The following is a 19,838-nucleotide window of genomic DNA, read 5'->3' as shown; positions in this document are numbered from 1 at the left end:
TATACCTTTCACAATACATAAGCAAGACCTACTTACTTTCTCCTAACTTTTTATTACAAGCAGATCATGCCTAAGTCTTCCAAGTGAACTGATAAGGCCTCTTTCCTGCACCAATAGTTTGAAACTATTTACAAAACATGTCTACGGACATGCGCAGAAGCTGGCAACCATCAGTCATACATTTAGAAAATTACAAACATGTAAAAATTTCAGTTGGCAATAAAAGTATAGAGTCCCTTTCAGTAACGCCTAACAAGAATAATGTAGTTCCAGAGTTTGTCAGAGTGGATGACCAACACCAAACCCTTACCTACACTGGTAATCTGTAAAATTACATGTAACCAATACATTTTTTCGGTATGCAACATAGTGTCAGAGCAATCCACTGTTAGAGGCCTAATGGCTTTCTCTTATGCTTTTCACAATAAAGAAGCCAGGCCTACTGCCTTTATCATAAATGTTCCTAATTAAGAATCTGGCATACTGCCTTTATCATTGTTTTGTCATCACAACAGACTTAAGCCCATTATGCTTAGCATAACTTTCCACAGGGCAACAGTCCAGCAAACAGTCATAAAAGTATAAATGTATGCAAAATTACAGTTGGTAAAGCAAAATGCTATTTCTACTAAGAGAGCTTAATAAGGATTTATGTGGTGCATATTTTCTATCACCACATCCTTGCCTACCACAGTAATCTGTGAAATTACATGTGTCACATTTGAACAAATATTTACTGGTAGAGACCATGTTCATACAATTTGTATTTTTTAATATCGAAAGCAAACCATGGCAAAGTCTCTATAATGTTCTATTCATAGTAGGCACAGTCATTTCATCTTCTGTTAAGATTCCCGTTTCAGTATTACAAAAGTACCAATAACTGTCAATACTGCATATCTAAATTTTTAATAATAATTCTTTATAATAGCAACCATCCCTACATAGGATAAAAACCCTCTTACTCTCTCAACAACATATTTTTCAAGCCAGATTTTACCATCCCTGTACAAGCCCCAATCATCAACGTCATTGTTGTCTTCTTTTGTAATAAACTTAATGTCACTGTTCTCTTTTTCATGAACTTTGATAACACTGTTAACAACTGGAATATCTCTGCCTTCCACTTTGAAGACTGCGATTTCACCAGCTTCGATTGCATCATCGTGGAAATTTGTTAGGAACAACACCTTTCCTCTGTTAAGTGCTGGCTCCATGCTGCTGCTCAGAACAACCACAATGGGACTTTCACTTCCAGTAATCACAATCAGGCCTTTCCATATCATAAGGGCAGATGATACAATCATCTCAAAATGTAGTACTTGGTAGTAAATGGCTGTTTGTTCATACTCTGCAAGTCCCCAAACAAATTATTGTAACGCCGGCCTGTTTAGCAGCCAAATAAGTATAGGAGATGCTGTGATATCCCTGAGCACCTTCAGTTTTTTGAACGGCGGCCCTAGGTAACTGCATCCATCACTGCCCCGTGGGTCCCTTACATGCTAACACCGTCTCCCATCATCCCATCCATATAACAAAAGTACCTGCCTACAGGCTTTACCACTGTGTAACAACAATCCATGCTTAAAGTTCTATTGTCTTTAATGCCTGCTTTTCACAATAAGAAGGTCCAACTACTGATTTTGTCACAAAGTTTCCTAATAAAGAGATCAACCTATGAAACCTGGCATCCTTTTCCCAATGAACTGATGAAGCCTTACCCTTCAACAATGGCTGTACACTATACCCAACACCGGCTATTCAAGTGCACTTAAATTGGCAAACATCATGCATACAGATATAAAGTTACTAATGTGTAGAGAAAAATAGCTTGCAAAATAATGTGAGATCCTCAACAGAGCCTAACAAGAATCATCACAGTGAAATCCCCCGGTCTTTGTCAGATTGGGTGGCCAACATCAAAACCCGTGCCTACTACAGTAATCTATAGGATTCAATGTAACAAAATGTAAATTTTAATATACAATAACAACAATCCACATCTAAATGCCTATTGACTTTAATATATGCTTTTCATTTGGCCTGGATGGTGAACTCCGCTCCTTTCACGGAGTTTGCGGAGTTTTCTGCACTCTGCGCTCCACAGGGTTCACGGAGTGCAGAAAACCCTGCTCCGCGTAGTGCAGTTGTTATTTCCCCGCTCGCGCTCACCAGTGGTAAGTTGGCGAGCGGAAGCTGCTGCTCGAGTAAAATTGCTACTCGAGGGGCAGGAAGATCAGCACGAATGGCAGTTCGCACTGCACTCTGCCACTTGCGGAACTCCGCTGAGTGTTTTTGTCACTTGAAGTACGCCCAGGCCTACTTTTCATAACCGTTTATAATAGACAATTAGGCTTATAACTATGATCATTGGCTGGCTACCATTTCATGCTTCATCGAGTGTAAACTTTGTCACAAGCCAAAAAGTGCAATACATGCAGTCTCTTTAGTGCAGCACACCAATTCGGGCCAATCAAATCCTGTACTCAGGGATGCCCAACCTGTGGGTGGAGCCTGAGCACCTCTCTCAGTTGTACTCTGTAAGCACTTTTTTGTTGATCACATAAGGTCAGGTGACAGTTGTACTGTCAAGACAGACCTTGAAAATCCACATAGTGTGATACCTTTCCTCCGCCCATTTGTGCTGCTGCCACAGATAAGATTGCAAAATATTTAGCTATCTAACCCACTTTAATAGCAGTAAAGTGTAATGCGTGTGCCCCTGAAAATTCATGGTCAGCTGAATAAATAAAATGATAACAGCTCCGTGAAAGGCAAGCACTTTTTTTGTGGAAGCACACAACATGAGAACGGAGCCAATGTTTCTCTACAGGTTATTCTCACATAATGTCTGGTGACAGTAGCACTTGAAGCCACACTATAAAAATGTGTAAACACTGCTTGTGGTCTGCTCAAAGTTTGCATTAGTGGAGAAAACTTTGATGAAAACATTACACCCATTCTTCCATCACTACAGGGATCTAAAGAAACCCATAAACTGCACACCTCACTTACAACAGTTACATTTATTGAGATTTGAGGAGCTAACACATACACTTTGGAACATGCTGCTGCGTCCACAGCCAAAATAGATTTTTCTTAAAATTAGGCTCCAGGGTGTCAAATTAATATAATTGGTTTGCCCCCTCCCGAGTCTCTAGAGGCCACCAGGAGCCCACCCCATGGTTGAAATGTAAGAAAACAGGGAGGGGACCATGTTGCCCCTCCCCTTGTGCCTCAAAAGGCCATAAGTTCCAAGGGATTCTCCCCCTGGGGCCGAAATTTGACAAAATGGGGAAATTGGGCCACACAGCCTCCTGTGCAAGCCTCTAAAGTACCCTGGGTGCCCACCCTTGGGGCCTCAAACTAACAAATTGGGGAGGTGGCCACATGGCCCCCCCTCCATGACCTCCAAAAGGCCCCAAAAGCCCACCCTCGGGCCAACATTAAACAAAATAGGGAGAGGGGCCACATGACCCCCTCCCCAAGCCTCTTAAGACCTCAGGGGGCCCACCCCTGGGACTAAAATATACAAAAATGGGAAGGGAGCCTGGCGCCCCCCCTTCCCAAGCATCAAAAGGCCCTGAGGAACCCGGCTTATGGCCAAAATTTAATAAAATGAGGAGGGGGCCATGCAACCTCCATCCCTGAGCCATTAATGGCCCTGGGGACCCCTTACCCGAGGGCCGACTCACAAGCCTTCCCCGGACACAGCGGTTTTCCTGCCCACACCAACACAGGCAGGGAAACCTGAGCTTGCTCTTGCATGATGGAAGCATTTTCAAAACTCTGGCCAAGAGGGAGCAAACACAAAGCCTGCTTCCAGTGGGTGGAAACTTTGAAAATGCTCCCGCCCACTGGGAGCAGACTTTTGATCTGTTCATCTGCCCACACTGAAGTGGGCAGGGAAACAGATCAAAATATTGCTCCCTCCTGGAGGGAGTATCATTAGTAGCTATTCCCTCCAAGTGGGAGCAATGCTGGCTCCAGCTGCATTCGGGGAGCTAGCTGGGGCTGCGAGGGCTGCGGGACTCTTCACACTGCCCCCACCAGCAAGTATATGGTTGTCACCAGGGCACCTACCTTTAATAAATGCGGGCCCCTGGAGATGTGGTCCCTGGGGCTGATAGCGACTCAGGAAAGGGGAGGGGGGCACAATTTCTGCTTCACATAGAAATTAAAAACAAATCTTTTTATCACACCTAAGTATAACGTTACTTTAACCTTTGGTTTTTTTTCCAGTGAAAAATAAAAATATATATATCAAAATTAAACAAAAGGATGCCACACTCCAATGTATCATAGCTGTCAAGATATTATTCACATCACTAACACCAACGCATTTCAACACAAGGTCTTGATCACAGTTGGGTAAGTCCTACATTGATTTCTTTTTATACAGATATCCTGTGTTGCCCATAATGAGGCATTATGGGAATTGTAGTTTCTATATACATTATATACAAATTATGTTCCATGTATCGCTATTTAACAAATGTAAAGCTGTACTTTATGGATCAAATTGTCCCACATGTTCATTAATATTTACACATGTTGTAGTAATGTCTGAGTCAAAGTGCCTCAGTCATGTACATTGTTACTTGGTTGCTGAAACCCGTCCCTTGTCGTTCAACAGGTGTCGAGTACAGTCACATAATGCCATTGTGGCCTAAGTATTCAGTGCTCTATATTGCGTGAGGCTGAGTGCCTCTGGATAGATAGATAACTAGATAGATAGATAGATAGATAGATAGATAGATAGATAGATAGATAGATAGATAGATAGATAGATAGATAGATAGATAGATAGATAGATAGATAGATAGATAGATAGATAGATAGATAGATAGATAGATAGATAGATAGATAGATAGATAGATAGATAGATAGATAGATAGATAGATAGATAGATAGATAGATAGATAGATAGATAGATAGATATTAAGCCTTAATCAGGTCCGATCTCTTTCATCATGCTGCTTCTGAAATCTATTGTGACTCCTAAACGAGGCAGATCACACACTATGTTTTACACAAAATCATATAACTGTACTGAGGAAAAAGTAGATCCAGGCCTATATAGTCGGTCTCAGACTATTTTGTACACAGAATTATATAACTGTACGAACTAAAATGTAGATCCAGGACTATATAGTCTGCATTTTTGCAGGACGGCCGTGATCCTTGTTCCAGCATTTGAGATGTAGATACGACCTATTTATATGCAGCTCCCTGAACAGAATTACATTCAGCAGAATAGAAAAACAAGGCCTTTTCCTTATCCAATTTCACTGGGTAAACATACAGGTTGGAAAAAAGCTAGTGTGTACATGAACGATAAAAATAAACAAATTGCTCTGTATGGACTGCATTGTTATCAACGGTTTGAAGGCAGCTAGTTGCCAAGCAAGAGAAATGAAGAAAAACAAGGTACAGCAATCTGAAATGCTATTAACCTCCTTGGCAGGTGCACAGGGAGGAATAGCAAGGCATCGTGGCACTACAGCTTAACAAGCCAGATCTAGTCTTGACTTTGTTCACAAGCAGCCGCCATCTGTAGTCTTATTTTCTGTAAGGGAGTGACGAAGGAATGTGCAACAGCTGCGCAGACGGAGAGAGAGAGCGAGAGAAAGAGAGAGAGGGTGCGCTTGGTGCGGACACAGCGAGCAATGTGTGTGTGTGTGGCTGAGCCCTGACTGGACACCCATTTGTTTATTGCACCATTAGTAAGGCAACAGCCAACTCATCCTCAAGTTTTGTAATTGTAAAATCACTTGCTTTCAATGTCTCATCCGACATTTAGAAATTTAAATCTAAAGGCAACTACCTTACAATTACGTGTATTTATATAGCTGTCAACTGTTGGGAATATTAAAATAATTGTTTTTGTGCAAAAACAATAGTTTTTTTATCCAATTTCTTAAAAATGCCACCAGGTATGTTTCGTTTGCACTTAGCACGGTTTTCTAAACAATTACCTCTATCATGCAACATATTGTTTACCACATTTTAAATATTACAGTAAGGTTCAAAGATTGAATACCATATATTCAATGAATCTATTATTACTTTACCTGTTTCAGCTGCAGGTTAGTGAGAGACTCCCTAAAATGCTGGAATCAGCTGATATTCCCAATTTTTTCAAAATATATCCATACTTCCTATTATTACCACCCCGTTTTAGAGACTGACTGAGTAAAACATTCTGTCTTTGTATCCCTCAATTACTTTTCTGAATATCAGTCAATGTACTATGCTGTCTTGTTAAATTCTCGCTTGTTCAGTAGCACCCTCTCGTTTTCATTACTGACATGTCCACACATTTAAGCAGTGCTTAACTTGTAAACAAATAAGTGTCAGGACCCTCCTCAGGAGGCCACTGCATCTTGCATGATCTCTTGCTCCTGCCAGCGCTGCCAATGACAGTACCAACGCAACTACTAACCATTACACTCCTACAATTGGAACAATTCACGTTTCCAGGCCCCTAAAGCTATAAGAATGGCATGGACGGCAGAATTAGTCATTTGTAATGTATATTAAATAAGTAAACACTGTTGTGTTCATCTCTTAAGTTTTAAAGAAAGTTTATTGAAATTTAAATACAGCAGAATTATGATAAAACAAACATATGCAGAAACAGACTAAAATGCTATTATTATCATAAGCAAGGGGAAGAAAATAATAAATAAAGAAGGAAAGAGAAAGAAAAGGAAGGGAGTAAGGATGATCAATTAACAGAGCAAAATATATATGATAAGAACATAATCATTGGTATATAGAGATATGGAAAAAGAGTATACAGATACAATAAAAGTACAAGAACTTTTCCAATAAAAATGCATAAATAAATAAATATAAAACACTCTATATGCATATATACTTGAAACCATCAAGGGTACTTCACGGAGGTTTGGGAACCTCTTCCGCAGTAGGAGTATGGGTGGGTATAGATCGTGCAACTACATTTAAAAAATTCGTGATTGGCACCCATAGTAAGTCACGCTTAATAGCCAGTGTAATGGGGTAAACATAGGCCCTGTCTAGCCTATGGTGATAACAGACCCCGTACCACCAAGCCTGAAACGAGACTTTTGAGGCCTCCCTCCAAGATTTGGTGATTTGTTGAAACGCTACAGCTATAAGAAGATCAATAATGGAAGTGTTAAAAGTGGAAGAGGACCATATGTCTGAGATACTGCCTAAGAATATATGTGAAAAATTAAAGGGAAAATGTGTAGAAAAAATTTTGTTAATCTGTTGCCACACATCATTCCAAAATTTATAAATCACGGGACATGTAAATAACATATGTTTAAGATCTGCCATTGAAGCTGAACAAGACCAGCAAGTGGAGGGAATAGAGGGGTCAATCATATGTAGTTTAGCAGGAGTAATCAAAAGTCTATTGTATATAAAAAATAAAGTTTGAGTTGTATTGGCTGCTCTAGACGACTTCCTTATCTTAATCCAAATTTTTTGCCATGTGGAGACAGAAAAAGAGTCCTCTAAATCTGATTCCCAGTCATTTTCTACTTTAGATTTATCACGGGTGCTAGAAGTATCCCGTAACTTCTTGTAAATTTGGGAAGCAGAAGAAGAAGCAAGTAAATAAGGGAGAAGAAGAGGGGAGGAATTGGTATGAGTGATGGAATCAGAAAGGGAATCATAACTAGTTTGTGCAGCTGTACTCAGTAAATTATATTTAAATTCAAAGGAAGTTGGTAAAGAAAAACGGGATTGAAGAATAGAAAAGGAAACACAAGTACCTTCGTGAAAGAGTTGGTGAGTCCAACTAATACCAAGATCCTTCCAGTCCTTCCAAAAAAGCATCCTATTTCTTATTTTAATAAGGGGATTATACCACAAGGAAGACTGCAAAAAACGAGAGCGATCATCTAATCCGTCCAGGAAAAGAGGAGAAAACATTTTCCCAGAGTTTTTAAGAATAGGAAGGGAGAATTTCTTGGGAATATGAGACAGTGACACAAATTCTTCAAAATTGAAGGGGTGAAAGAAAGAAGATTCAACGTCTACCCACAAAGGCTGAGAAGCGGTGTCAGACACCTGGGCAGATAATAAGGAAACAGAATGCTGAAGGAAGAATGAGATATGATAAGAAGCAAAATCCGGAAAATTAACTCCACCCAAATGCTTAGGACATTTAAGTTTTGCAAAAGACATCCTAGCTTTCTTCTGGTGCCATAAGAATTTCGATAAGATGGAGTAAATATTTTTATAGCAAGATTTAGGAATATTAATTGGAAGATTAGAGAGATAGAACAAGATTATTGGAACTAACATCATTTTAATAGAGTCCAATCTGCCCCACCAGGATAAAAACAAAGGATGCCACCGAGTTGTAGAGTCTTTTAGAGTTGTTAATAGATTTTTAAGATTTAGTGCTACAGTGTCCTTAACTGAGGATTGAAACCACAATCCTAAATATTTGATTTTAGAAGGGCTCCAATGAAAAGAAGAGGCCAAGAAATCTACATGAAGACAAAATTTATTTAGAGGGAGGATTTCACACTTATCCACATTAAGTTTGTAACCTGATACTTTCGCAAATTCAGAAACTTCAGATAAAAATGATGGAATAGAGGATTGGGGGTTAGAGATAAATAAAAGTATATCGTCCGCATAAGCAGAAAGTTTCAAATGCTTATCCCCATAAGAAAAACCGGTGATATCTTTATTCTCTCGAATTTTTGTCAAGAAGGATTCTAATGCTAAAATAAAAAGAAGAGGAGAGAGGGGACACCCCTGTCGTACACCCCTAAAAAGGGGAAACGAAGAGGAGACAAGACCGTTTGCTAATATAAAGGACCTAGGAAAGGAGTACAGTAAAGAGATGTATGCAAGGAATTTTGGGCCAAAACCAAACCAAACAAGGACTGCAAACATAAATTGCCAGTTAACTCTATCAAATGCCTTTTCGGCGTCTAATGCAATAGCAGCTAAAGAAGACTTGTAGGAGTGGGACTTACTTAGTACATTAAAAAAGAGTCGAGTATTGTCAGAGAGGTGACGACCCTTAATGAAACCACATTGTTCCCTACCAATTAATTTAGGTAAAATCTTGTCGAGACGAAGCGCTAGAATTTTTGCAAATATTTTATAGTCCAGATTGATTAGAGAAATAGGCCTATAGTTTTTACATAAGGTATGGTCTTTATTTTCTTTAGGAAGGAGACAAATTAAGGCTTCCTGAAAGGAGCCCCCAGATTGTTTGGACGATACAAAGAATGAAAATAACTGATGGAGTTTAGGAACGAGCAGATTGGAGAAATGTAAATAGAATTCTATCGTGAACCCATCTGGTGCAGGAGCCTTGCCTTTTTTAAGCACTTGGATAGATTCCAAAATGTCTTTAGGGTCAACAGGTGCTTCTAAAGGGGCAAAATCGATATCTGGAAAGTAAGGGGAAGGAATAGAGGATAAATAGTGATCAATGTCAGTTGACAGAGGAGGAGACTCCGGAGTATAGAGATTTTGATAAAAGTTAGTGAATTCCAGTAGGATATCCTCATCGTTATGAAGAGTGATAATTGATGAAGAGACAATAGATTCAATTCTAGTACGTTCTCTCTTAACTTTAAGATATTTGGCAAGAAGATTACCTGCCTTATTTTGTGCAGAATAATACTTGGCACTAGATTTGAGTAAAAATAAATTTGCAGATTCCGTGGAAAGCTTATTAAAGGAGAATTTGGCTTTGAGAAGCTTATCCAAATCAGAACGAGACTTAGTTAAATAATAAGAGTGTTCCAATTGTTTAATTTGCAAGTTAATCGATTGTAAGGAGTGGTAGGCGGCGCGTTTTTTACGAGAAACAAATGAAATAATGAATTCTCTAGAAGCAGCCTTAAAAGTGTCCCATAACACCTGAGGGGAAATTGTAGGAGATTCATTTTCTGTAAAAAATAGGGAGGAAAATTCGAGGAAGGCTGGGGTAAACTTGGAATCTAATAGGAGAGAGTTATTGAACCTCCACCTTCTGGTACCTTTGGTGGGGGGGAGTAAATCCAGGCGTAAAGAAACTGGGTCATGATCAGAAATTAAAATAGAACCTATTTCAGAGTGGCGAATATGTTGAGTCAAGGCCTTAGAAATAAAAATGTAGTCAATCCGGGATTGGGAAGAATGAGCCGGTGAGTAGTATGTATATTCTCTAAGTGTAGGATGGCAGATTCTCCAGGAGTCAACAAGAGAACGTTGGGAAAGTGTGGAAATAAATTGAGTGTGCATGGAAGAGGGCGAAAAGTGGCAATTGGATCTTCGATCTATAATAGGATCCACAATTGTGTTATAATCCCCCCCCAAAATCAGATAATCATCAGAAGATTGCATTAAAGATGTAAGCATCTGGGGCCAAAATAATTTATCCTGTGTGGTAGGAGCATATACATTAAAGATAGTTATAGGGATATTATCAATCAACAAAGATACAGTCACCCACCTACCATCAGAATCATTGGATTGACTTATAACTTTGATATTTAACCGTTTATGACAGAGAATAGCAACACCATTACGTTTCCCCGAACCGGGGGATGCGAAAACGTGACCCACCCAATTACGCCGTAATTTGGTGATTTCGGCTTCTTTTATATGAATTTCCTGTAATAACACAATATCCCCCTGTAAACTTGCTAAATGGGATAATACACGTTGCCGCTTAATGGGGGAACCCAAACCTTTAACATTCCAAGTAAGTATAGTTATCGACATCTAACAAATATAACTGATATCAAAAAATTGTGTGAGAATCAAATATGTACAAAAGGCAATAAAGTACAAAGCATCTTATAAAAAAAAAAACTTGAGAGAAAATAACCTTGTTCTTAGTGGAGTAATGATAGAGTAAGAAAGAGAAATATGACATAAGAGAAATTCTTGAAGAGAATAAATTATAAGCAGAGAGGCATGAAAGGAATAAGTTGAGAGTTAGAAATAGGGAAAAAGAGAAACAACAGAGATAGAAAAAGGACCAAAGAAGAGAGTAAAAAGAATAAGTAATAAGTGATAAGGGAAAGAAGAAACACGTGGTGCAAAAAATAAAGGTACAAAACGACAGACACGAGTGATGAAGAAATAAGCTAACAAGTAAGCATACCACAAAAAGGAATGAAGAACGGGGTTGGTGAAGCCACATAAGGAAGACGGGACACCGAAAACAGGGGACTCCAGGACGACGGTAAGGAAGGGACATCCGCTAGGCAAGTTGAGGAGAACAGGGAACGACGAAGGACCACAAAGAATCGCTACCTAATGGGGGAAGAAGAAGGAAAAGTTAATCCAACAAAATGGTACAAAAAACATTAGGGGAGAAACTAAACAACACTAAAGTTGAAAAACAGACAGATACTACTACAATACATAAGACCCTCATGGCTGAGGTACTTCCATGGATTCTGCTCTGCAGCTGTTCAGAAATTGCTGGAGTAACATTGGATCTTCATAACTGGTAGTTTTATTATTATGAGTCACTTTAAAAAGGCAGGGATGGAATAAGCCGTAGCGCGCATTTATGCTGCGTAGTGCAGGTCTCATCTCCAGGAACTTTTTCCGACGGTCCGCAGTCACTTTAGCATAATCTTGGGCGAAGAAAAGAGTAGAACCATTCCAAGCAATTTTCCCACGCTGTTTGGCAGCCTGAAGAACTCTGAGTAGATCCGTATACTCCAAAAAGTACAGAATGACTCCTCTCGGCTTAGTAGATGATGAGGGAGAAGAACGGGATAATGTACCTAAACGATGTGCTCTTTGAATATTTAATGAGGGTGTCTCAGGAAGACCCAAAAGAGTTGGTAAAAAAGATTTGAAAAAAGCAATCGGATTAGCACCTTCAAGGCCTTCAACTAATCCGTAAATGCGCAGATTATTGCGCCTATTTCGATTTTCCAAATTCTCAATTTGTTGCCTAAGTTGAACAACCTCCTTAGAAAGAAGAGGAACTTGAGCCGTGAGATTTTGAACAGAGTCAACCCGTACTTCTAGGTCTCCAACTCTCTTTTCAGTGAGAGACCAGTTGGCTTCCAGATTCTGAAGTCTGACGTTAGTTTCCTCCAAATGCGGCTTGAGAGCGCGAATCTCGTCAAGAAGGAGTTCCATAGATATCGGGGATGAAGAATTGGTGGGAGAGGGTGGGTTAGTTTTTACCCGCTTGCCAGAAGTAGATGGTGACGCAGAAGGTATTTTGGAGCTTTGTTTAGCGCTTAAGCGAGGAGTAAGCGGAGCAGTAGATTTGGCGCCACCAGAGTCTTTGGTGCTATCCTCAGTGTGCTCCTGTAGAATATCAAAAGGATTATAGACCTCTAAACTCGCCTCGGTGGAAGGACGAGCGCCACTAGAGTTGCCGCGAGGCATGTTGATATATAGGAAAACACACAGAGTCCTTTGAAAATAAACCAAGTAAAGACTTGGGAAAAGATGCAAAGAGAGTGAAAAAACACCAGTCCAGGCAGGAGTCAAAAATAATGTTCCACAGTAACTGCAGGTAGAGAGGAAATGGCAATGCCGGGAGGGACACCAGAAGGTCAAATATAATAAGCGTTGCCCAAAAGAACGGAAAAGAAAATGACAAAAAGGGGTAGTCAACTGTTAACCAGCATCGTCATGCAGCTCCAGGTGAGAAGCAAGAGGTCGATGAAAAAACAAAATGGCGGCCGCGACGGTGAGGTAACCGAAAAAACATTAAATTAGGCTTGTTAGGCTCACCCTTTGAAAAAATAGCGGCAGCATTCCAACGAGCCGCAGTTCCGATTGCCGGAACCAGCAAGTCCGACGTTTTTCAGTAGTGAAACATTGCCAGCAGGAGTCGCGGATCCTCACGTCTCGGCGGAGCTCCCGAGAACAGCGGCCATCTTCTGAGGCTCCGAAGCCACGCCCCCTGTTGTGTTCATCTCTAATTCAGACAATCAGTGTCACCACTTGGCAGACTGTCATAAGTGTCGGTGTTGACAATTAAATGTTTGTGCTGAGCACTTGAAACCACCTGCTCAAATTAAGCACTGCATTTAAAATTAGAGTTACAGAATGGCTCTGTTAAATAAAGTTAGAAGTTCTTGGATTTCCTTACTTGCATTTCTTAACATTAACTATTTCAATCTGGTACTTACGTCTACTTGTTTCAGTAGATGCAAACTGATTGCACAGCTCCAGGATTACATTAGGCAGTTGAATAAAGCTCTGGAAATAAAACATAGTGGTCTTGGTGGCTAAGGATACTCTGTTCCTCTACTTATTTATTTACAGATTTGTAAATCACTCACACCATTGTGAAGGCATATCAGAGAGCTCAGGGTATAAGTGCTGGATTATAGAAATACAGATCACAGATTCGACTAATGAAACCAAATTGGAGTAACCATTGGAAATACCTAGTGCAGTATCCTCCCCAGCCTGGGTACCCGCCAATGACCAAGGCACACAGGGAGCTTAGTATAACACATCTTTATTCTTCTTCATGCAACCGTGAATCCTATATTCTAAGCCTGCATTGACTTTACTACTCTCTAAGGCTTAAGTCACAGTTCTACTGAGCCCATAAGGAGCCACAAGAGTTCTGTCATTGCTAAGTCTCGCCACACTACACCCAGTTTCAGTAGCCACAGTAAGCACTTCTAAAAATAAAATGTTCAGGCTCCATTCGCTTGGGAGGGGAAAGTATGTAACGTATATTCGATCTCTTTGTTTGTCGGAATTTTTACCTAAAGAACTTGCATTTCATTTTATAAAAGGCCAGCAAGTTTAGGGACTGTGCCTTGTAACACCTGCTAATCTTTAAATACATTAGTTATGTAGTCAGGTGCCACACTATAGCCTTATAGCCCGCAGTAGCGGGCTACACCGGCTATTAAAGGCCCGCTCCCGCATTAAAGGCCCGAGCCGAAGGCGAGGGACTTTAACAAGGGATCGGGACTTTTATTACCGGTATAGTGCTGCTACGAAGGGCTATAAGGCTATTAGAACATTCTGCCACTAGAGGGCATAATGTTCTAACAAATAAAACAAAGGCTTCTCGAAGCTCGAGGGGATTTAAATCCCCTCGAGCCCTGAGAGGCCTTTGTAAAACATTGGAATGTTGCTCTGCGGGCCATTACCAGCCGTAGAGGCAGGGAGCACTCCATTGTCTTCAATGGAGCTCCCAACATTCCAATGCTCTAATTATGAATAAAAACGAAGTCTTTGATGTCAGCTCCTTTATCAGTGGGGAGTTAATGTAGAAATGTTGTACCTCAGACAAAAGGTCAATCATCTCCAAAACTTAGCCAAGAATTACTGAACATCACACAGAGCTGCATTGCGTTAAAACAGTTATTTTACAATGCATAACCTTTTTTGACATGGGCTGCTCCATACTTATTATGTGTCATGCAATGGCGCAGAACTCTGCATCATCGCTCTATGCTCTTCAAAGCAACTCACTGTTGAGTGATGCAAATTGTACTTGTGCTGCACAGCTCAACTCAACATTGCATCAATGTGCTACTTCTTTCACTTCAACAAGCGATGCAAATATGAAGCTATATTTCTGGATGGGAAAACGAAGATGAAGGCAAGCTAGGGAGGCGGTACCAGCCAGGAAGCCAAACAGCAAGAGAGGGGTGAGGCCCAGGAGAGTTCCCAAAAAAGAATAATGAACTTTACTCAGGAGAAAAATTAAATTTTAATTTCTGAGGTGACAAAACAAGATAAGTATCTATTTTTCACCACAAAATTATTTGTATACAGATAGCTATAGTGCACAAAGCCAATTCAATACCACAAACGTGCTGGATCGTGGAGGAGTGCAAGAAAAGATGGCAGGATCACAAGCACAGGACCAGGGAAAAGCTGGCAAGGAACCTGAGAGCTGCAATGACAACTGGTGGAGGTCTGGAATTCCTTGGGGACTTGACATCAATGGACGAGCATGTGGCACAAGTGATACGACCTGCGATGTTTGGTGGCATTAGGGGCACTGACGCTGCCGACCTAGAAGACAACACACATCTCAGGGTAAATTCATAAAAACAACTACGTCTGATATGTTCATGTGTGTTCATTTTATTAGTTATGTATACATTTTTTAATATTGTGTTATGTTAGTATGGAGAAATATTTATGTTCACAATTAATATATTCATCTTCACATCGTTTGTAATAATGTTAGTGTTACATCCATATTTTACGCCTAAATTTCCAGTCCATGTTAAAAAAAAAACTATAACATTTATCTGAAAAATATTATACATTTATGTTTGTCTGTCTTGCTAACTGACGGTTTCTGAAAATTCTAATCATAACAACTAGATGTGTGTGTTTGATAATCACAAGTTGTAGATTGTCACTGTCATTAATTTTAATATTTAAATATGTTTGCATGTTAGTCATTTTTATTTGGATATCGTGTCTGGAAGTCATAATTCGTTTTTTAATTTTAATAGATCTTTTAACACTGATAACACATTTAGAATATTAATGTTGATTTTTATTATTGTGCATTAAACATCAGCCTTAGTGTAATATTTAGAACCATGTATATGTGTTTAGATGAGTGTGACCAGTGAAACGTGTATATGAAAGATGTGTAACATTTAAAGACCAACTCCCTTCTCGGTCTCATTTGACCAATAATAATGAAAGCTTGGCTGCATATAAGAAAATCTGCCAACTAAGCACAATGTTGGTTCTTTATTAACACATTTTCGGTTGCTATGTGTATTAACTCTACCTTTTCTGCATGGTCATCCCAGATTATTCACCATTTCTCTGTACCCTGGTTTTGCTGATATTGAACCCCGTGCACTTTACTCTGTAGAACAGGAGTAAAGTAATTGTGCTTTATCTTTAAACATGGTTAAATTAGCTTATTCCTAATTGACACAATTATCTTGCCTATAGGTCCCTAGCATACAGTGCATAAAATGACCACAGGAGCTAAATGGTAAATACCACCTATGGACTGCAGCACGTATTGTGCCAGTCACAAAAGTGGGCATAAAAACATGACTTCAGGCCTACCATTGCAGCCTGACTGCTGCAATGTAAAACATGCAATGCAGCGTGTCAAGATATCCCATTTGACAGGCAAAGACCTCCCTTTTAAAGATTAATAAGTCACCCCTATGTAGGCCCCTTACAGCCCAGAAGATAGGGTAAATTGTATTAAAAATGGAAACATACAACACATTAATGTTTCATCATTCCTACAGTGACAAGGCCCCAAAAGCTATTTTCATGATGGCAGATCTTGCTGTCTTATTCAGAAAACCAGAGTACAGAAGGTATTAATATTGCCATCTTGGGACCAGCTCAAGAAAACACAATTTTTAATAGTTATTCGGAATTAATTGTAATAGTGAAGTAAGATTTTGAATTCTTTTTAAGGAAAAGTTACTTTTAGAGCATTTTCTTAACCCTGCCCGATGCTCCTTGAGGCTAATTTTTGTTACCTTTCAAAAAACTGCCTAGCCTGTACTTAGCCTTTAATGAGGTGTTAAACTCCTTCCTGGAGCCACACAATAGAACACTTTGATTGACAGGTTGACATGAATGGCAGAGATGACGCCTATAAGCTCAGCTGAATATTCAGGTGGGGTCCTCTGCTTCTCCTGTAGTCACAACAGTGCCAAATGCTGCCTAAAATGTCTGTCTGAGGCACATGTAATACATGTGCACCCTTGAAAGGAATCTAACAGGACCAGATTACAATTCTTGCGTATCCCCTGGCTTGTTGCTGAATAATCCTTATATGTCTTACCAGACATATGTCTAATTTTATGCTGTGGGTCCAGCTCCTGCTTAAAACTGGATTTTAGTGTTAGGTGTGGGAGAATACTGGTGGTGTCCATAGTACATGCTCCTACACATCCCAGCTCTCAGAGTCCAGTTTTCTTGTGCCTGAAGACTTTGACTATCTTGGAATTGCCTTGACACATTGCATTTTGGCCTGTTGCAAAGAGGAACTGCTGAAAAAGTAGGTATGCCATGACCTGAACTCTTTTACACCATTGGTTAGGAAGTGCCCAGGAATCACCACCACCCACAAGCTAGTGCCAGCCATCAATGTGACACCATTAGACTCCCTCTTCAGGCCTCTTTCTGGAGCTGCAGAAGTTCAGAAGAGGACTGGACCTGCTGACTGTGACATGAAAGGAGGCCTCCATCTTTTACCCAGGAAAAAAGACATGAACTCCAAGGGTCAGTTGGCAGAGCTCCTTTGTGACTAGAGGTACACAACAAACTGCAAGAGGCCTTTTCCCTGAAGGGCCCAGCTGGCCATTGGCAACTGGATCAGGATTTAACTTTGCTGTTTCCTCTTCCTGAAACCCTCAGAGTCTCCAAGTTCCTTCCTCTGAGGACCTGGGGGCCCTAGAAGAGTCCATGTGGTCTGACGTTGGATTCTTTAGGATGGGCTATACCTGCCCAGATTTAAGGCTTTCAGGAATTACTCTTTGAAGCAGCAAAGTGTTGATAATCTTGGTCCATAGAGGCAGAAGCAACGGTATCAACTCTTTTAGGTATTTGGCAGGAAGAGGATCGGTGAAGTGGTTAGAGGGTTTTAGTGATGTGATTACTTTTAGTATTGCATCTTAATGTTCTTAATTAGCATTTTCCGTAGAAGACAAAAGGACTCTAAATAAAGAATCACAGTAATGGAAAATGCATACCTCCTGATATTAACTGAAACATGGCTCAATGATTCCTCTACATCAATCTTGGACAGTCTCTCTCGAATACGGCATCGTTAGACTTAGTAGACCAGTGAAAATCAGGGGTGGCATTGCTTGCATCCATTGAGCCAGTCTCTCCTTGAGACATGCACAAGCAACCCCAATGTGCTCTTGCGAACACCTGGAAATTGAAATCCTGAACAACAACAAGATATTATGCATAATTCACATGATCTACCACCCCCCTGGAGACAATCTTCTGTTCATTGAATAAATAATGGAGACCATATCAGTTAACTATGACCAACTACCTAACCAAATCTGCCTTGGTGACTTCAATTTACACTGGAACGGCAATAATAAGAGTTGTTTGCTGTTAACATATACCTTTCACAATACATAAGCAAGACCTACTTACTTTGTCCTAACTTTTTATTACAAGCAGATCATGTCTAAGTCTTCCAAGTGAACTGATAAGGCCTCTTTCCTGCACCAATAGTTTGAAACTATTTACAAAACATGTCTACGGACATGCGCAGAAGCTGGCAACCATCAGTCATACATTTAGAAAATTACAACCATGTAAAAATTTCAGTTGGCAATAAAAGTATAGAGTCCCTTTCAGTAACGCCTAACAAGAATAATGTAGTTCCAGTGTTTGTCAGAGTGGATGACCAACACCAAACCCTTACCTACACTGGTAATCTGTAAAATTACATGTAACCAATAAATGTTTTCAGTATGTAACTAGTGTCAGAGCAATCCACTGTTAGAGGCCTAATGGCTTTCTCTTATACTTTTCACAATAAAGAAGCCAGGCCTAGTGCCTTTATCATAAATGTTCCTAATTAAGAATCTGGCATACTGCCTTTATCATTGTTTTGTCATCACAACAGACTTAAGCCCATTCTGCTGAGCATAACTTTCCACAGGGCAACAGTCCAGCAAACAGCCATAAAAGCATAAATGTATGCAAAATTACAGTTGGTAAAGCAAAATGCTAATTCTACTAAGAGAGCTTAATAAGGATTTATGTGGTGCATATCTTCTATCACCACAATCCTTGCCTACCACAGTAATCTGTGAAATTACATGTGTCACATTTGAACAAATATTTACTGGTAGAGACCATGTTCATACAATTTGTATTTTTTAATAACGAAAGCAAACCATGGCAAAGTTTCTATAATGTTCTATTCATAGTAGGCACAGTCATTTCATCTTCTGTTAAGATTCCCGTTTCAGTATTACAAAAGTACCAATAACTGTAAATACTGCATAACTAAATTTTTAATAATAATTCTTTATAATAGCAACCATCCCTACATAGGATAAAAACCCTCTTACTCTCTCAACAACATATTTTTCAAGCCAGTTTTTACCATCCCTGTACAAGCCCCAATCATCAACGTCATTGTTGTCTTCTTTTGTAATAAATTTAATGTCACTGTTCTCTTTTTCATGAACTTTGATAACACTGTTAACAACTGGAATATCTCTGCCTTCCACTTTGAAGACTGCGATTTCACCAGCTTCGAATGCATCATCCTGGAAATTTGTTAGGAACAACACCTTTCCTCTGTTAAGTGCTGGCTCCATGCTGCTGCTCAGAACAACCACAATGGGACTTTCACTTCCAGTAATCACAATCAGGCCTTTCCATATCATAAGGGCAGATGATACAATCATCTCAAAATGTAGTACTTGGTAGTAAATTGCTGTTTGTTCATACTCTGCATGTCCCTAAACAAATTAATTGTAACGCCGGCCTGTTTAGCAGCCAAATAAGTATAGGAGATGCTGTGATATCCCTGAGCACCTTCAGTTTTTTGAACGGTGACCCTAGGTAACTGCATCCATCACTGCTCCGTGGGTCCCTTACATGCTAACACCGTCTCCCATCATCCCATCCATATAACAAAAGTACCTGCCTACAGGCTTTACCACTGTGTAACAACAATCCATGCTTAAAGTTCTATTGTCTTTAATTCCTGCTTTTCACAATAAGAAGGTCCAACTACTGATTTTGTCACAAAGTTTCCTAATAAAGAGATCAACCTATGAAACCTGGCATCCTTTTCCCAATGAACTGATGAAGCCTTACCCTTCAACAATGGCTGTACACTATACCCAACACCGGCTATTCAAGTGCACTTAAATTGGCAAACATCATGC

The 19,838-nt window shown here is 39.9% G+C and overlaps 2 pseudogenes; both read right to left on the bottom strand.

Moving 5' to 3' along the window:
* Positions 1-845: 845 nt before the first annotated feature.
* LOC146784428 (signal peptidase complex catalytic subunit SEC11C pseudogene) lies at positions 846-13,209 on the bottom strand (annotated as a pseudogene).
* A 5,681-nt stretch (positions 13,210-18,890) lies between these two features.
* Positions 18,891-19,423, bottom strand: LOC146784427 (signal peptidase complex catalytic subunit SEC11C pseudogene; annotated as a pseudogene).
* Between the last annotated feature and the right edge of the window lie 415 nt (positions 19,424-19,838).

The sequence above is a fragment of the Triturus cristatus genome, chromosome 11, assembly GCF_964204655.1.
Source record: "Triturus cristatus chromosome 11, aTriCri1.1, whole genome shotgun sequence".
In the NCBI taxonomy this organism is placed as follows: Eukaryota; Metazoa; Chordata; class Amphibia; order Caudata; family Salamandridae; genus Triturus; species Triturus cristatus.
This window is presented reverse-complemented; position numbering and strand designations above follow the sequence as displayed.